This window comes from Rhinoraja longicauda, chromosome 34 (genome assembly GCF_053455715.1).
Source record: "Rhinoraja longicauda isolate Sanriku21f chromosome 34, sRhiLon1.1, whole genome shotgun sequence".
Lineage (NCBI taxonomy): Eukaryota > Metazoa > Chordata > Chondrichthyes > Rajiformes > Arhynchobatidae > Rhinoraja > Rhinoraja longicauda.
Window position 1 is genome coordinate 16330584 of NC_135986.1, and position 18561 is coordinate 16349144.

At 42.7% G+C, this 18561-nt stretch overlaps 1 non-coding gene across 1 annotated transcript; it reads right to left on the bottom strand.

The window, feature by feature from the left end:
- Nucleotides 1-6791: 6791 nt before the first annotated feature.
- trnav-aac (transfer RNA valine (anticodon AAC)) lies at nucleotides 6792-6864 on the bottom strand. Its single transcript has one exon. It is a non-coding gene; the product is annotated as a tRNA-Val (tRNA).
- Between the last annotated feature and the right edge of the window lie 11697 nt (nucleotides 6865-18561).

The following is an 18561-nucleotide window of genomic DNA, read 5'->3' on the forward strand; positions in this document are numbered from 1 at the left end:
ACCTGTACAAAAAGGACGGGTTGCATCTGAACCCGAGGGGAACCAATATCCTGGCGGGGAGATTTGCTAAAATAACTGCGGAGACTTTAAACTAGTACGGTTGGGGGGAGGGACTCAAACACAGATAGCTAATAGGCAGTGTGTGAGGCAGGAGGCAGAAAAGGGAAACACTCAGACCCAATATGTAGGAGAGAAAGAAGGGAAAAGAAATAAACTGAGAATAAGAAATGATGGGTCCCTTAAATGTGTATATTTTAATGCTAGGAGCATTGTAAGAAAGGTGGATGAGCTTAGAGCCTGGATTGACATCTGGAAGTATGATGTTGTGGCGATCAGTGAAACATGGTTGCAGGAGGGTTGTGATTGGCAATTAAATATTCCAGGATTTCATTGTTTCAGATGTGATAGAATCGGAGGGGCAAGAGGTGGGGGTGTTGCATTGCTTGTCAGGGAGGATATCACAGCAGTGCTTTGGCAGGACAGACTAGAAGGCTCGATTAAGGAGGCTGTTTGGGTGGAACTCAGAAATGAGAAAGGTTTAGCAACACTTATAGGGGTGTATTATAGACCGCCAAATAGGGAACGAGAATTGGAAGAGCAAATATGTAAGGAGATAGCAGATATTAGTAGTAAGCACAGAGTGGTGATTGTGGGTGATTTCAATTTTCCGTATATAGACTGGGAATCACATTCTGTTAAAGGGCTGGATGGTTTGGAGTTTGTAAAATGTGTGCAGGATAGTTTTTTGCAGCAATACGTAGAGGTGCCTACCAGAGAAGGGGCAGTGTTGGACCTCCTGTTAGGAAATGAGATGGGTCAGGTGACGGAGGTATGTGTTGAGGAGCACTTTGGGTCTAGTGATCATAATGCCATTAGTTTCAATATCATTATGGAGAAGGTCCAATCTGGACCAAGGGTTGAGATTTTGGATTGGAGAAAGGCTAATTTTGAGGAGATGAGAAAGGATTTAAAAGGAGTGAAATGGAAATTGTTGTTTTATGAAAAGGATATAATAGAGAAATGGAGGATATTTAAAGGTGAAATTTTGAGAGTACAGAGTCTTTATGTCCCTGTTCGGTGGAAAGGAAAGAATAATAATTTGAAAGAGCCGTGGTTTTCCAGGGAAATTGGACACTTGGTTCGGAAAAAGAGGGAGATATACAATAAATATAAGCGGCAGGGAGTAAATGAGGTTCTTGAGGAATATAAAGAATGTAAAAGGAATCTTAAGAAGGAAATTAGAAAAGCGAAAAAAAGATATGAGGCTGCTTTGGCAAGTAATGTAAAAGTAAACCCCAAGGGGTTCTACAGATATGTCAATAGCAAAAGGATAGTGAGGGATAAAATTGGTCCAATAGAGAGTCAGAGTGGACAGCTATGTGCTGAGCCGGAAGAAATGGGGGAGATATTAAACAATTTCTTTTCTTCGGTATTTACCGAGGAGAAGGATATTGAATTATGTGAGGTAAGCGAAACAATTAGAGTAGTGATGGAAATTAGGAGGATTAAAGAAGAGGAGGTACGGACACTTTTGAAGAATATAAAAGTGGATAAGTCTCCAGGTCCTGATAGGATATTCCCTAGGACATTGAGGGAAGTTAGTGCAGAAATAGCAGGGGCTATGACGGAAATATTTCAAACGTCATTAGAAACAGGGATGGTGCCGGAAGATTGGCGCATTGCGCATGTTGTGCCGTTGTTTAAAAAAGGTTCTAAAAGTAAACCTAGCAATTATAGACCTATTAGTTTGACGTCTGTGGTGGGAAAATTAATGGAAAAGATACTTAGGGACAATATATATAATTATTTGGATAATCAAGGCCTGATTAGAAACAGTCAACATGGATTTGTGCCTGGAAGGTCATGTTTGACTAATCTTCTTGAATTTTTTGAAGAGGTTACCAGGGAAATTGATAAGGGCAAGGCTGTGGATGTTGTCTATATGGACTTCAGTAAGGCATTTGACAAGGTTCCACATGGAAGGTTGATTAAGAAGGTTAAATCGTTGGGTATTAATAGTGAGGTTGCAAGATGGATTCAACAATGGCTGAATGGGAGATACCAGAGGGTAACGGTTGACAATTGTATGTCAGGTTGGAGGCCAGTGTCTAGTGGAGTGCCCCAAGGATCTGTGTTGGGTCCACTGTTGTTTGTCATTTACATTAATGATCTGGATGATGGTGTGGCAAATTGGATTAGTAAATATGCAGATGATACTAAGATAGGTGGAGTAGTTGATAGTGAGGTAGATTTTCAAAGTCTACAGAGAGACTTGGGCCTTTTGGAAGGGTGGGCTGAAAGATGGCAGATGGAGTTTAATGCTGATAAGTGTGAGGTGCTGCATTTTGGTAGGACAAATCAAAATAGGACGTACAGGGTAAATGGTAGGGAATTGAGGAATGCAGTGGAACAGAGGGATCTGGGAATAACTGTGCATTGTTCCCTGAAGGTGGAATCTCATGTGGATAGGGTGGTGAAGAAGGCGTTTGGTATGCTTGCCTTTATAAATCAGAGCATCGAGTATAGAAGTTGGGATGTAATGTTGAAATTGTACAGGGCATTGGTGAGGCCGAATCTGGAGTATGGTGTGCAGTTCTGGTCGCCAAATTATAGGAAGGATGTCGACAAAATGGAGAGGGTACAGAGGAGATTTACTAGAATGTTGCCTGGGTTTCAGCACTTAGGCTATAGAGAGAGGTTGAACAGGTTGGGTCTTTATTCTTTGGAGCGTAGAAGGTTGAGGGGGGACTTGATAGAGGTTTTTAAAATTTTGAGAGGGACGGACAGAGTTGACGTGGGTAGGCTTTTCCCTTTGAGAGTGGGGAAGATTCCAACAAGGGGACATAGCTTCAGAATTGAGGGACAAAGGTTTAGGGGTAACATGAGGGGGAACTTCTTTACTCAGAGGGTTGTGGCTGTATGGAATGGACTTCCGGTGGAAGTGGTGGAGGCTGGCTCGATTTTATTATTTAAGAGTAAATTGGATAGGTATATGGATAGGAGGGGATTGGAGGGTTATGGTCTGAGTGCAGTTAGATGACACTAGGTCAGGGAGAATGGTCGGCGTGGACTGGTAGGGCCGGACAGGCCTGTTTCCATGCTGTAGTTGTTATATGTTATATGTTATATATGTTATATGACAGTGGAGGCCAATTCTCTGGATGCTTTCAATAGAGAGTTAGATATAGCTCTTAATGATAGCGTAGTCAAGGGATATGGGGTGAAGGTAGTAACGGGGTACTGATTGTGGATGATCAGCCATGATCACAGTGAATGGCGATGCTGGCTCGAAGGGCAGAATGGCCTACTCCTGCACCTATTGCCTATTGTCTATTGTCTATTGAATTAGTAGCCCATCGCCTTAACCGCTCGGCTACCTCGTCCGTTCTTAAGATTCGGGACCACTTTTACAAACTACATTGTCTTTCTCTCGAGTTCCATGTTTTCAATTCGATATTTTACACTTTACTTCAATTTACGCTCTCGGTCACCTCTACTTGATTTCTAAACCTTTGGCATACCGAACATTTGTTGATCTATTTTCGCAAAGTTATACCCTATGGTTATACCTCGCTGTTTGGTGAGGAAATATCTAAGCAGGAATGTTTATTAATCTCCACATGACAGCGGCATCTCCGGAATTACCCTTCTTCTATCGAACGATTATTGGAAGCAGAATGAAGATCAACGTAACATGGATACAGAGATGGTGCGGAATGCGTGCAGCGCAATAGCCGAAAAAAAGGCAGGGAGGTCTGGCGGTTGTGGACGGATCAACCCCTACGTTTAGTTAAATAAACGTTTGGTTCACAGATACATAGAAAATAGGTGCAGGAGTAGGCCATTCGGGCTTTCGAGCCTGCACCGCCATTCAATATGATCATGGCTGATCATCCAACTCAGTATCCCGTTCCTGCCTTCTCTCCATCCCTTTAGCCACACGGGCCACATCTAACTCCCTCTTAAATATAGCCAATGAACTGGCCTCAACTACCTTCTGTTGCAGAGAATGCCACAGATTCACCACTATCTGTGTGACAAAAAACTTTCTCACCTCGGTCCTAAAAGACTCCCCCCTTATCCTTAAACTGTGACCCCTTGTTCTGGACTTCCCCAACATCGGGAACAATCTTCCCGCATCCAGCCTGTCCAACCCCTTAAGAATTTTGTAAGTTTCTATAAGATCCCCCCTCAATCTTCTAAATTCCAGCCAGTACAAGCCGAGTCTATCCAGTCTTTCTTCATATGAAAGTCCTGCCATCCCAGGAATCAATCTGGTGAACCTTCTTTGTACTCCCTCTATGGCAAGAATGTCTTTCCTCAGATTAGGAGACCAAAACTGTACGCACTACTCCAGGTGTGGTCTCACCAATGCCCTGTATATCTGCAGTAGAACCTCCCTGCTCCTATACTCAAATCATTTTGCTATGAATGCTAACATACCGTTCGCTTTCTTTACTGCCTGCTGCACCTACATACCCACTTTCAATGACTGGTGTACCACGACACCCAGGTCTCGTTGCATCTCCCCTTTTCCTAATCGGCCACCATTCAGATAATAGTCTGTTTTCCTGTTCTTGCCACCAAAGTGGATAACCTCACATTTATCCACATTATACTGCATCTGCAACGCATTTGCCCACTCACCTAACCTATCCAAGTCATCTTGCAGCCTCCTAGCATCCTCCTCACAGCAAACACTGCCCCCCCAACTTCGTGTCATCCGCAAACTTGGAGATGTTGCATTCAATTCCCTCGTCCAAATCATAAATATATATTGTAAATAGCTGGGGACCCAGCACTGAGCCTTGCGGTACCCCACAAGTCACTGCCTGCCATTCTGAAAAGGACCCGTTTATTGCTACCCTTTGCTTCCTGTCTGCCAGCCAGTTCTCTATCCACATCAATATTGAACCCACAATACCGTATGCTTTAAGTTTACATACTAATCTCTTATGTGGGACCTTGTCGATAGCCTTCTGGAAGTCCAGATATAACATATCCACTGGTTCTCCCTTATCAACTCTACTAGTTACATCTTCGAAAAAATTTATGATTCGTCAGACATGATTTACCTTTCATAAATCCATACCGACTTTGTCCAATGATTTCTCCACTTGCCAAATGTGCTGCTATCCCATCTTTAATAACTGACTCTAGCATTTTCCCCGTTACCGATGTTAGACTAACTGGTCCGTAATTCCCCGTTTTCTCTCTCCCTCCCTTTTTGAAAAGTGGGGTTACATTAGCTACCCTCCAATCCTCAGGAACTACTCCAGAACCTAACGAGTTTTGAAAAATTATCACTAATGCATCCACTATTTCTGGGGCTGCCTCCTTAAGCACTCTGGGATGCAGCCTATCTGGCCCTGGGGATTTACCGGCCTTTAATCCATTCAATTTACCTAACACCACTTCCCGACTAACCTGGATTTCACTCAGTTCCTCCATCTCATTTGACCCCCGCTCCCCTGCTATTTCCGGCAGATTATTTATGTCTTCCTTAGTGAAGACAGAACCAAAGTAGTTATTCAATTGGCCTGCCATGTCCTTGTTCCCCATGATCAATTCACCTGTTTCTGCCTGCCAGTTTTCTTCCATAATCTATTTTTCCTCTCCTAATTAAGCCCTTTGTACTCCTCTGCTGGACTCTGAATTTCTCCCAGTCCTCTGGTAGGCTGCTTTTTCTTGCTAATTTGTTTGCTTCATCTTTTGTTTTGATACTATCCCTAATTTCCCTTGTTAGCCACGGATACACTACCTTCCCTGATTTATTCTTTTGCCAAACTGGGATGAACAATTGTTGTAGTTCATCCATGCGGTCTTTCAATGCCTTCCATTGCATATCCACCGTCAACCCTTTAAGAATCAATTGCCAGTCTATCTTGGCCAATTCACGTCTCATACCCTCAAAGTTAACTTTCTTTAAGTTCAGAACCGTTGTTTCTGAATTAACTATGTCACTCTCCATCCTAATGAAGAACTCAACCATATTATGGTCACTCTTGCCCAAGGGGCCACGCACATCAAGACTGCTAACTAACCCTTCCTCATTACTCAATACCCAGTCTAGAATAACCTGCTCTCTCGTTGGTTCTGTTCCTGTTACACAACATCAGGTCAACAAAACGAAAAGTTTGGAATGCTTCTGCCTTTGTGTTTGGCGAACGTGATAACCACTACACCGCAGAAATCCTCATGCATGGACAGATTTCAACATGGCCATATACATTTCAGTTTGCAATTTTGCTGATAATCACAGGACACTGACGACTCCATCGTCTAAACGTATGCACGTTCTCTGCACTCTGCGTGTGGCCTCGCGCATTCCCTTCTGCCCGAGAGACAGGAAACTCGATCTTCAGATCTGAAAGATAGGAGCGAAACAGTCATAGAGAGAAATTAACAACTGTTAATGATAACTACATTGGAGAGAAGGAAAATCAGCCTGCTTTTCGTGTACTGTGAGCAATTTTGGGCATGATGTCTCAGGAAGGATGTTGTGTCTTCCAGGTCACTGTCCGTAGTTCTCCTCGCTGCATCTTTTTCACGTTCTCATTACATCTATTCAATCCGGTCCCAACGTTAATGAAAGGCCAACAGAGGATAACCACATGATTGCAGTGCGTGTAGGTGCAGCTGCAGCAGAGGAAGCATTGTACTCTTCGAAGTATAGAGTGAATCATAGAATGAGAAGGCAACAGAAAAATTATGTCGTGTGGCTTGTGCAGAGGTTGTTTGTCGTTTTCTTACTGTTATTTCACTTTAGGTCCACACAACGAAAAACGGAATGTTTCTGCCTGGTTTCGAACCAGGGACCTTTCGCGTGTTAGGCGAACGTGATAACCACTACACTACAGAAACCGCGTAGGTAAGAACTGCAGATGTTGGTTTAAATCGAAGGCAGACACAAAATGCTGGAGTAACTCAGCGGGACAGGCAGCATCTCTGGAGAGAACGAATGCGTGAAATTTCGGGTCGAGACACCTCTTTAGACTCACTGCCTGGACCCGAAATGTCACCCATTCCTTCTCTCCAGAGATGCTGCCTGTCCCACTGAGTTGCTCCAGTATTTTATGTATACCGACACTACAGAAACCTTCGGCAAGAGATGCACGGGCAGGTTCGAACACACCCATACACATTTAACTTTGCAAGTTCGCTGTTCGTCACAAGACACTTACGACCCCAACGCCTCCAATTACACACGTTCTCACACAACTGAACACTGATCTCGCTGAGCCTTTCCGGTAACGTTAACACCGCAAAGTAATTCTGTGGGAAAAAGAAGCGACTCCCACTGAAGCAAGACGACCGGTTTTAACAGCACGCACATATTTCGCTCTCTGCGCGTGGCCTCGTGCATTCCGTTCTGCCTGCGAGATACGGAAATCGATCCTCAGATCTGAAAGACAGGGGAGAAACAGTCATAGAGATAAACTAACAACTGCTAATGATAACTACATTGGAGAGAAGGAAACGAAGAGGGAACATTCCGACCAGGAGTGCAAGATTAACAATGAGACCAGGCGATTAACTCAGATACAGAGACAACATAATGACGATTTATTCACAAAATGCTGGAGTAACTCAGCAGGTCAGGCAGCATCTCGGGAGAGAAGGAATGGGTGACGTTTCGGGTCGAGACCCTTCTTCAGACTGAAGTCGGGGGTGGTACAAAGGAAGGATATAGGTGGAGACAGGAAGATAGAGGGAGATCTGGGAAGGAGGAGGGGAAGGGAGGGACAGAGGAGCTATCTGGTTGGAGAAGTCGACGTTCATACCATAATGACGATAGTTGTATTTCTTACCCTGTGCCAGATACCGAACTGAACATGGAAGGGGGAGTCCCCCAACCCATCCCATGCTCGTCCCCCCCCAGTAGAATAGAGACCGGGATGATGTACCCGGTGACAAAAACGGACGAAACTGGCGAGGAGCGACCCTGGTAGGAGAAGAGAGGTACCTGGGATCTGGCCTCGTGCGTCGTTTACCAAAGTCGCCTGCGGGAGGCACACCGGGAAGAAGGCTGAGACTTTATAAGGCGTTGATCAGGCCACTTTTCGTGTACTGTGAGCAATTTGGGGCGTGATGTCTGAGGAAGACGTACTCCAAAGACGTACAGGTATGTAGGTTAATTGGCTGGGTAAATGTAAAAATTGTCCCTGGTGGGTGTAGGATAGTGTTAATGTACGGGGATCGCTGGGCGGCACGGACTTGGTGGGCCGAAAAGGCCTGTTTCCGGCTGGAAATATATGATATGATATGATATGAAGAATGTGCTGTCTCCAGAGAGGGCTCCGAAGAGGTTTACATGAATGATCCCAGCAATGAGATGGTTAACATGTCAGGAGCATATGATGGCACTGGGCCTGTAGTCAATGTCAATGACTCCTTTCAGATGAGGATGAATGTCTTTAGTCACTGGGTGGTAAAACTGTGGACTTGATTGCCACAGAAGCCTGTGGAGGCCATGTCAATTGATATTTTTAAGACAGGTTCGTGATTAGTCCTTGTGTCAGGGTTTATGGCGAGAAGGCAGAATGGGGTTAGGGGGGAGAGACTGATCAGACATGATTAAATGGCAGAGTAGGCCTGATGGGCCAAATGGCCTAATTCTGATCCTATCTATTACGCCTTGATAGTGTGTCCATGTGCTGACAAGGCAGTTCCACAGCTCTGAGGCAGTCGGGCAGTCATTCGACTCCAGATACATCTACCACAAGAATAACGAACAGTTATCGGAGTCGATGCTGTTCGGCAGGTGAGAAATAAGGATATCGCGCGAACGACTTGAACTGAATTCATGGAATTGTGTTCTCGAGATCAATTTGCAAGAACACGGTACTATGCTGATGTACCCCGATTTTACACGTGGGACAATAGGAAATGGCAAAGAAGGAAGTTTGGGAAGATAGTGGAAGATCTTCCAGGTATTTTTGAAGCCATCGTTCTGGGACGAGTGTATACCGTTTCTCCAAGATGTGGTGACCTCTTCTACTTGAGACTGATTCTCCATCACGTAAAAAGGCCAGTGTCATTCGATTCAGTGAGGATACAATGCGGACATATTCTTCCTTCCCTCAAAGACGTCTGCATAGTATGAATGAATGAATGAATGAATAAATGAATGAATGAATGAATGAATGAATGAATGAATGAATGAATGAATGAATGAATGAATGAATGAATGAATGAATGAATGAATGAATGAACGAATGAATGAATGAATAAGTTTAATGGCCCAGTATGTGCGTATACAAGGAATGTGCCTTGCTGTGCCGCTCACAAATGACAACACAAACGTACAGTTAACAATTAAGAATAAAGCATAAACACATCAAAACAATAAGGATACAACATTATGGTCTAAACACATGGGTGAAAATAAACCAGAGCAAAAAAAGAAACTACAGACTTTGGTTATTGACTAGAACTACCACTCATGGGGAAAATAATTATGCCTGGCTGTGGTTGCTTTGACAGTCCGGAGTCGTCTTCTAGAGGGAGGTACTGCAAGAGTTTGTGGCCAGGGTGAGAGCGGTCAGAGATGATCTTGCCCGCTCGTTTCCTGGCCCTTGCAGTGTACAATCCGTGAATGGGGGGAAGATTGAACCAACAACCTTCTCAGCTTGGCGAACGATCCGTTGTAGCCTCCGGATGTCGTGCTTGGTGGCTGAGCCAATCCAGACCATGATGGAGAAGATGAGGACGAACTCAATGATAGCAGTATAGAATTGGACCATCATTGCCTGTGGCAAATTATGTTTCCTCAATTGCCGCAGGAAGTACAACTTCTTTTAGGCCTTTTTGACTGTTGGGTAGATGATGGACCCACATTTAAGGTCCCTGGAGATGATGGTTCCAATGAACGCAAATGACTCCACAGATGTGACTATAGAAAGAGTTTTGTTGCAAACTGAAGACCATTGGCAACGACGATGGAAGATTATGAGAGGACAAGACTCCCCTGTGCAATAAGAGATTTGTTTGTTGTTTTGCTGAGGAGTGCTGAGATCAACACTCCTCGACAATTATGGGATCGCTTCAAGAATTCAATGTCTGAAGATTACCTTCATAGAGAACAGAGAACAATTGGTGCACCAAATATCATGATTGATGAGAAACATCATGATCAGTTTCTATTGTATATTCAAGACAAGCTTGCGAATTACAACAAGATACTGGGATACTTTCATTTGCCACCACCATGACATGGAAGGAAGGACCTTGATGATGACAATCCAGAATTGCTGCGTGAATTGCAGTACAATAGACCTGAAAAACAGCCATTCGTTGAAGGGAAAGAGCCTCTGCTGAATGCTAAGCAAAGAGCAATGTATGATCCTGTGTACGAAATGAATCTTCCTTCAATGTTTTATATTGATTCACCAGCAGGAACGGGCAAGACATTTCTCACTAATTTCATCCTCTCCAAAGTTCTAGGTCAAGGTTGCTGTAGCATAGACAATAGACAATAAACAATATGTGCAGGAGTAGACCATTCGGCCCCTCGAGCTAGCACCACCATTCAATGTGATCATGGCTGATCACTCTCAATCAGCACCCCGTTCCCGCCCTCTCCCCACACCGCCCGACTCCGCTGTCCCTAAGAGCTCCATCAAGCTCTCTCTTGAATGCATTCAGAGAATTGGCCTCCACTGCCTTCTGAGGCAGAGAATTCCACAGACTTACAACTCTCTGACTGAAAAGGTTTTCCTCATCTCCGTTCTAAATGACGTAGCCCTTATTTTTAAACTGTGGCCCCTGGTTCTGGACTCCCCCAACATTGGGAACATATTTCCTGCCTCTAACGTGTCCAACCCCATAATAATCTTATGTGTTTCGATAAGATCCTCTCTCATCCTTCTAAATTCCAGTGTGTACAAGCCGAGCCGCTCCAGTCTTTCAACATAGTACCGTCCCGCCATTCAATATGATCATGGCTGACTTCCGGTTGAACGAGCCACGAGATGGCAGATTAGGGTAAGAGCTCCCGACATTTTGAGTTAATATTTACCCACTACAACTCGAATATTTCCAAAACTTTGTTGCAGTTTCGTAAATATTGTGGGTCAGGATTATGCCTAGAGGAAAGAGTAAAAAGTCGACGCAGATGGAGTTTTTCGATGGTGAGGGGGAAGGGGCTAGCCGAGCCTCCTCAGCTAGCAGTGCAAGGGAGGACGATGATAAGCAAATGCACCCAGATAAGGAACGAGAGAGAGCGGACCTCAGCCTCATATTGAAAGAGTTGAGAGAGTTTAGAAAGGACAATAGTGAGCAGCTGAACGGAATTCGGGAAGAAATTACTAAGACGAACACCAGAATCGGGGAGGCGGAAGAGAGGATTGACGCGGCTGAAAACAGGCTACAGGTGGCAGAGGACGTGGTGACGGAACTGCTGCAACTCCAAATATACCTAGATGCCAAATTGACGGATATAGAGAGCCGCTCCAGACGTGAAAATATCCGAATTCATGGAGTTAAAGAGGGAGCAGAGGAGAACTCCCCGTCAATGGTGGATTTTGTGGAAAGTTTGTTGCGGGAAGGACTGGGGCTCCCGGCCGCCTTTAAACTACGGGTAGAGAGAGCGCACCGAGCTCTGATGTCGAAGCCGCCCGGGGATGCCCGACCGAGGTCCATGGTGGCCAAGTTGTCAAGTTACAGGATGAAAGAGGAGCTGCTTAGACTGGCCTGGCAGAATAGAGGATTTCAATACCTCGAGAAGAGAGTTAACCTGGATCACGATTATGCGCCAGATGTGTTAAAAAACGGAGGGAATACTCTGAAGCGAAAAGAATCCTGAAGGAGAAGAAAATCAGATTTCAAACTCCATTTCCGGCCAAGTTAAGAGTTTTCTACCAGGAGGGAACAGTGGTATATGGATCGGCGGAGGAAGCGACGGAGGATATGGCGAAGAGTGGACTCCCGGTGTCGGTCATCAAACACCCGGAGTCCCTTTTGGAGCGGATCCAGCATCTCAATTGGCGTAGTGCCGGGAGACCGGGGAACCGGGAGAGAACGGTCAGGAAAGTGGATTTCAAGGAAATGCTACCGGCTTTTAGACGTCAGGACTCGGGATAATCACTGAACCGAAAGGTTCGAACGGCAGAGGTGACCAAAGGAAGCGGGTGAGTCGAGTTTTGATGTTGGGGAGTTTCAGGACCCGTCTCCCATCGGAGGACAGACTTTAAGGCCTTGTTTTTACTCGTTACATTAAACGAGCATGGTATAGGCTATGAACACGGATATTACGTATATGTCGGGTGGACTCTTCTAACCGGGTAGCCGGATAGATGGACAGCTTTGGAACGGAAGAGCCACCGTTAGAAGACGGCCCTCTCCCACCTGTCAGGGGGAGAGGCAACACCTCAAAGCCCTCTCACCATCAGGGCTTTAAAAGGGTAAAAATCAGGACCCCACAGTTGGAAGTCCGTTTATTTACTTTAGTGTTATTATTGTGTTTTTGTTCTGTAGTTGTTTTTTGGAGGCTGTTTCGTGCATGGATACTGGAGCTGGTATGGTTTATATACTTTTATTTCTTCTACTTATTGGACACTAAATGCAAGCAGTTAAAATAGTAACTTATAATGTGAATGGCCTTATCAATCCTATTAAGAGAAGCAAGATATTAACCAAAATAAAGAGAGATAGAGTCGAGGTGGCCTTTCTACAAGAAACACACCTGTCTGAAACAGAGCATGCCAAACTAAAACGACTGGGCTTTAAACATCAGTACTCATCATCATATAGTGCTGGTCATAGGAGGGGGTGGCAATATTAATCTCTAGCAATATAAGTTTTGATCCCACCTTTGAAAAGAGAGATCCAGAGGGGAGATATATCTTCATGAGAGGTAATTTAGGCGGCTCATTGGTTATTCTGTTAAATATTTACGCTCCTCCCAACTCGGATTGGAATTTTTTTAAACAAGTGTTTGATTTGATAATATCTGAAACCCAGGGAGTATTAATCTGTGGGGGGATCTTAATGTTAGATTAAATCCTAAACTGGACTCTTCAAATGTTCATATAGCTCAGCCGAAATTGATAAATAAAAAAATTAATTTGGCAATAAAGGATATTGGATTAATTGATGTATGGAGAGAACTAAATTTGTCAAAACGAGACTACACATATTTTTCTAATCCACATTTGGCATATTCTCGGATTGATTATTTTCTTACCTTTGGAAAAGACCTTCATAGGGTTGTAAACTGCGAGGTGGGGAGCATGGACCTTTCAGATCATAGTCCTGTGTATTTAAAACTACTTCTTGATCGGTATCAAAGAGACACTTTATGGAGATTAAATACATATGTACTGACTCATATGAAAGAACTGATTAAGAACGATATTACAGAGTATCTGGAACTAAATGACAATGACGAAGTTTCACCTCTGATACTGTGGGATGCATGTAAAGCGGTGCTTCGGGGCAAGATAATAGGATACAGTGCTCACATAAAGAAAGCTAGACATGAAAAGTTAGATCGGCTGCAAGTGGAACTGAAACAACTGGAACAAAACCATAAGGATACAAATGATCAAAAAATCCGAGAACTACTTGTGAAGAAGAAGAATGAAATAAATGATATTTATACAAAAGATATAGAAAAAAAGTTGATTTTTGTAAAACAGAAATATTATGATGGGGGAGGAAAAGCCAGTAAATTATTAGCCTATAAACTAAAAAAACAACAGGCAGAGAATACAATTCATAAAATAAAACACCCTGTAACTAATTTTACACACTATAAATTGAAGGAAATACAAAATTGTTTTGATATATATTTCAAAAGATTATATTTACAACCTCAAACCAGTGGGGAGAAATGGAGGATTTCTTTAATGAGATTCATTTGCCAAAATTGACCAGTGAACAGAGTAAGTCCCTTGTAGCTGAAATAACAGAGAAAGAAGTTAGGTCTGCTATAGTACATCTTAAACCAAATAAGGCCCCGGGCCCAGACGGGTTCCCTTCAGAATGGTACCGGGTAATGGTGGACTCATTGGTCCCTACGTTACAACGCACTTTCAATTGGGTTCTCAAAGAGAACGTAATACCCCCCTCCTGGAAGGAGGCAGTAATCTCATTGATTCCGAAAGATGGAAAAGATAAATCTGTATGCAGTAATTTTAGGCCAGTGAGCGTACTCAACCAGGATTACAAAATTTTTACTCACATACTAGCCAAACAATTAGAGTGTTTGCTACCACAAATTATTAGCCTGGATCAGACAGGGTTTGTTCGAGGGAGACAAACCCAAGACAACATTAGAAGGACATTGCACATAATTGACCACATAACAAAATTTAACTTAGAAGCAGTCCTAGTTGGGTTAGATGCTGAAAAAGCTTTTGATTGTGTAAATTGGTCTTTTTTGCTTAGAGCTTTAGATAGATTTGGATTTCACAATACTTTTATTAAAACAATACAAGCTCTTTATGATAGCCCAAGTGCAAGAATTAAAATTAACGGAGTAGTTTCAAAACCATTTTTGCTAGAAAGAGGAACAAGACAGGGATGTCCAATCAGCCCCCTTTTATTTGCGGTTTTTATCGAACCAGAATAATAATATCAAAGGAATAGTAATGAAAGGAGGGGAACAAAAGATTTCTTTATTTGCCGATGACGTATTGGTGTATTTGTCAGACCCTGAACAGTCTTTGTTACAGTTATTTTATGTTTTGGAACGATATGGATCCTTCTCTGGATATAAGTTAAATGTTATAAAAACACAAATTCTTAGTTTCAAATATAGCCCCTCAGTAAAAGTAAGGGAAAAGTTTAATTTGAGGTGGGATGCTGAAACCATGAGATATCTGGGAATAAACATTCCAATAGATCTGACTAAACTGCACTTGCTTAACTACCTCCCATTGAACAATAAGATCAGGGAAGACATTAGGAGGTGGGACCTAATACCTTATCTTAATTTTGGATCTCGTATTGAATCGGTCAAAATGGTTATGTTACCGAGGCTGTTGTATCTCTTTCAATCACTTCCACTAGATATATCAGACCAACAATTTCAAGAATGGGATAAACAAATCTCGAGGTATATTTGGCAGGGACAAAGACCAATAATCAGATACCAGGGGTTACAACTGACCAAAAATAAAGGTGGGGTTGCACTCCCGTGCTTGAAAGACTATTATGCAGCTGCTCAGCTGAGAACATTAATTTATTGGTGCAACCCCGACTATTGTGCTAGATGGAAGGAGATTGAGATTGCTATAACAGAGGAATTTCCGATTCAGGCTGCAATCGGAGATAAGGTGTTAACAAATAAGTTAATTAATTTGGGAAGCTCATGGATTCGATTATCACTTAAGGTATGGAATAAGGTCGTTACCCAAAATCATCTGAGGGATGCTGTGAAGGTTTTGAGATGGTGCACGTTTGATCCAGATTTTGTACCAAAAAGACAGGACACTAGTTTTAAAAGATGGAGTTCTCAAGGTTTGACATCATATTGCACATTTTTACATAAGGGGAGAATCTGAAGAGGCAATTTGGTTTGAATAATGATGATTTCTATAGATACCTTTAAATTCGCCATTATATAGATCAAATACAAAAGGAATGTGCAGAAGTAAAATGGGATAATATTTTGCTTACCATGGAGGCTCAAAACAGAAAACCATCTCAAAATTATACAAGGGTTTACGGCAGGGAAAAGGCAACTCACTGTATGTAAAACAGAAATGGGAAAGGGAAGGTAATCTGGTTCTAAAAGAAGAAACCTGGGAGAGCTTATGTGAGATACAATGGAAAACTTCAAGTTCAAATGTTTGGCGGGAAACCCTTATTGGGTTTTTTATTACACCAGTTCAAAAAAGGCATTACACAAATTCTTCTTCATGCTGGCGACAATGTGGGTGCCTTGAGGCAAACCATTTTTACATATTTTGGTCTTGTGTATCAGTGATCCCATTTTGGCAGGAGATTCATAAAGTTTTACAAAAAGTTTTTTATATGGGTATTCCATTTAAATTTGAGTTTTTATATTTTGGTGCCTTACCAGTACAAAATGCTTCTATTAAAGATAAGTATCTTTTCCAGATCTTAAGTGCTGCCAGCAGGAAAGCTATTACTAGGAAGTGGTTGAAACCTGGAAAACCTAATGTGGATGACTGGATTAACATTGTATATGATATTTTTATAATGGAAAGGATAACTTTTGCTTTAAGATTGCAACAGGGAATATTTTTGAAAAGGTGGGAAAAATGGATGTTGTACATCATGCCCGTACGGCCATCATTTGTTTAAAGCGGATCTTTGTATCCTACTTCCGTGTCCTATCTCATTTTCCTTGATTTCATACCGCTCCAGAAGTAGTGATGAAATATTATAGAGGTATACCCCAAATGTTGGTTTTAGTTGTTTTTGTTTTTGTTTTTGTGTGTAGTTAAGTTTTGGATATGATCAAATGTCCAGTAAGACATTACCCATCCTTGTAGTGCTTCAAATACCTGTGGTATGATTTATTTTGGGATATGCAGTATTTGTTAACTACGGAGGGTTTAAGGTGAATGAGAATGTGTATCATTGCGGAATGTATGGAACTGGAAAATCAAAATAAAATAGAATTATAAAAATAAAAAATAATTTAAAAAACAACAACAACAACAAAAACCAATATGATCATGGCTGATCATCCACAATCAGTACCCCGTTCCTGTTTTTTCCTCATATCTCTTGATTCCATTAGCCCTAAGAGCTAAATCTAACTCGTGCTTGAAAGAAGAACTAAAGCCTAATTTGGAAAACTTCAGCAAGGAAAGACGAAACTGCAGTGAAGGTGAAAGTGTCCATGCACCTGCTGTGATTTAATTCCCAGAGCAGTCAAGCCCGTTAGCAATGATGTGCAGCCAGTGTACAAGAAATGGGGAAAACATTTACGCTTATACCGAAAGGTCAGTACCACTCACCTGTTACATCTCCACAGGTTCGACAACAATTAAGCAAGATGTGAAAAGCTAACATCCTACCCTGGTTGCATTTGAGCAGCTGGGAAGCCCGGCCAACTAATACCATGAAGGAAAATACGTTGTAAAATAAAGAAATATGTTTTCTTCTGGCATAGCAGCTACATTGATGCCTGGTGGAAGAACTGCACATTCTCGATTAAAGATACCCGTCGAAGTGAACGATAATACAATGTGCAACATTGAGAAGAACTCCAACACCGCAGATTTGATCTGGTGAGTGAGATTGATTGTTTGGGATGAGTTCCCGATGATTAGCAAGGAGAGCTTTGAAGCGGGTGACAGCACTCTTCGAGATCTTTGCGAAAAGAACGATGAGCCTTTTGGCGGCATTTTTACCATTTGTTGTGGCGATTTTCGACAACTTCCTGTTGTGAAAAGGGGAAATGATGCTGACGTTGAAAATTCCTGCTTCAAGAAATCCTACTTTCATCAAGTTTCAATTGACGAGGAATATGCGTTTGAGAGACGGAGAAGACAACTATTCTCAATTTTTCTTGAAAGTCAGAGAAGACAGGATTTCAAAAAATGATGATGATGAAATTGAAATCCCAGAAGACATGGTTTTATCAGCAAGATCACTGGAGGATTGCATTGATTTTATACATCCCGCCTTCGATAATCCTGCCGATTATTTCTCTGATAATTGTATCTTGGTTCCGCTCAATTCTAGATATATCAGACGCTTCCCTGGAACTATGAATTAATACTTTTCTTTCAATGCTGTGACTGAGGGAACCGATGCTACTCACTTCCCGACAGAATTCCTCGATTCAGTCGAGATCTCTGGTTTATCACCACACAAATTTGAGTTGCAAAAAGGATCTCCAATCATTTTAATGAGAAACATGGAACTCCCAAGTCTACGCAATGGAACGAGGATGATCGTGGAACAGGTACACGTGAATCTGATCGTTGCAAAAATCAACATTCAAAAGTGACATTGTTATGATTCCCAGGATAACGCTCATTTTCACAGAGGGCGAAGACATTCGCCTTAAGCTGAGACAATTCACAATTCAGTTAAGGTTTGCTATGACGATCCATAACGCCGTGGAGAATGTGCTCACATACATCGAGAGATCATAACTGACTAGTTATCTCCGTACACTAGCAATACCCTGCACACCAGGGACAATTTACAATTATTCCCGAAGTTAATTAAGCTGCAAACCTCGAGGTCTTGTTCGGAGTGAGGGGGAAACCCGAGGTCCTGGAGAATAACCACGCACTCCGCTGACGATTCCACCGGAACATGTAAGGGTCACTTCAGCTGATGATCTTCCGGATGGGTGCTTCATGAAGTGGGGTTACTGTCAAACCCGGCGCGCACCGTCGCCCCCAGCACTCCAGGTCAAGTGTAGGAAAAACACTACAGATGCTGGTCTAAATCGAAGGTAGACACAAAATGCTGGGGTAACTCAGCGTGTCAGGCAGCATCTCAGGAGAGAAGGAATGGGTGACATTTCGGGTGAGACCCTTCTTCAGACTGATGTCAGGGGAGGGGGCGGGACAAAGATAGGATGTAGACGGAGACACGAAAACTAGTACGAGAACTGGGAAGGGG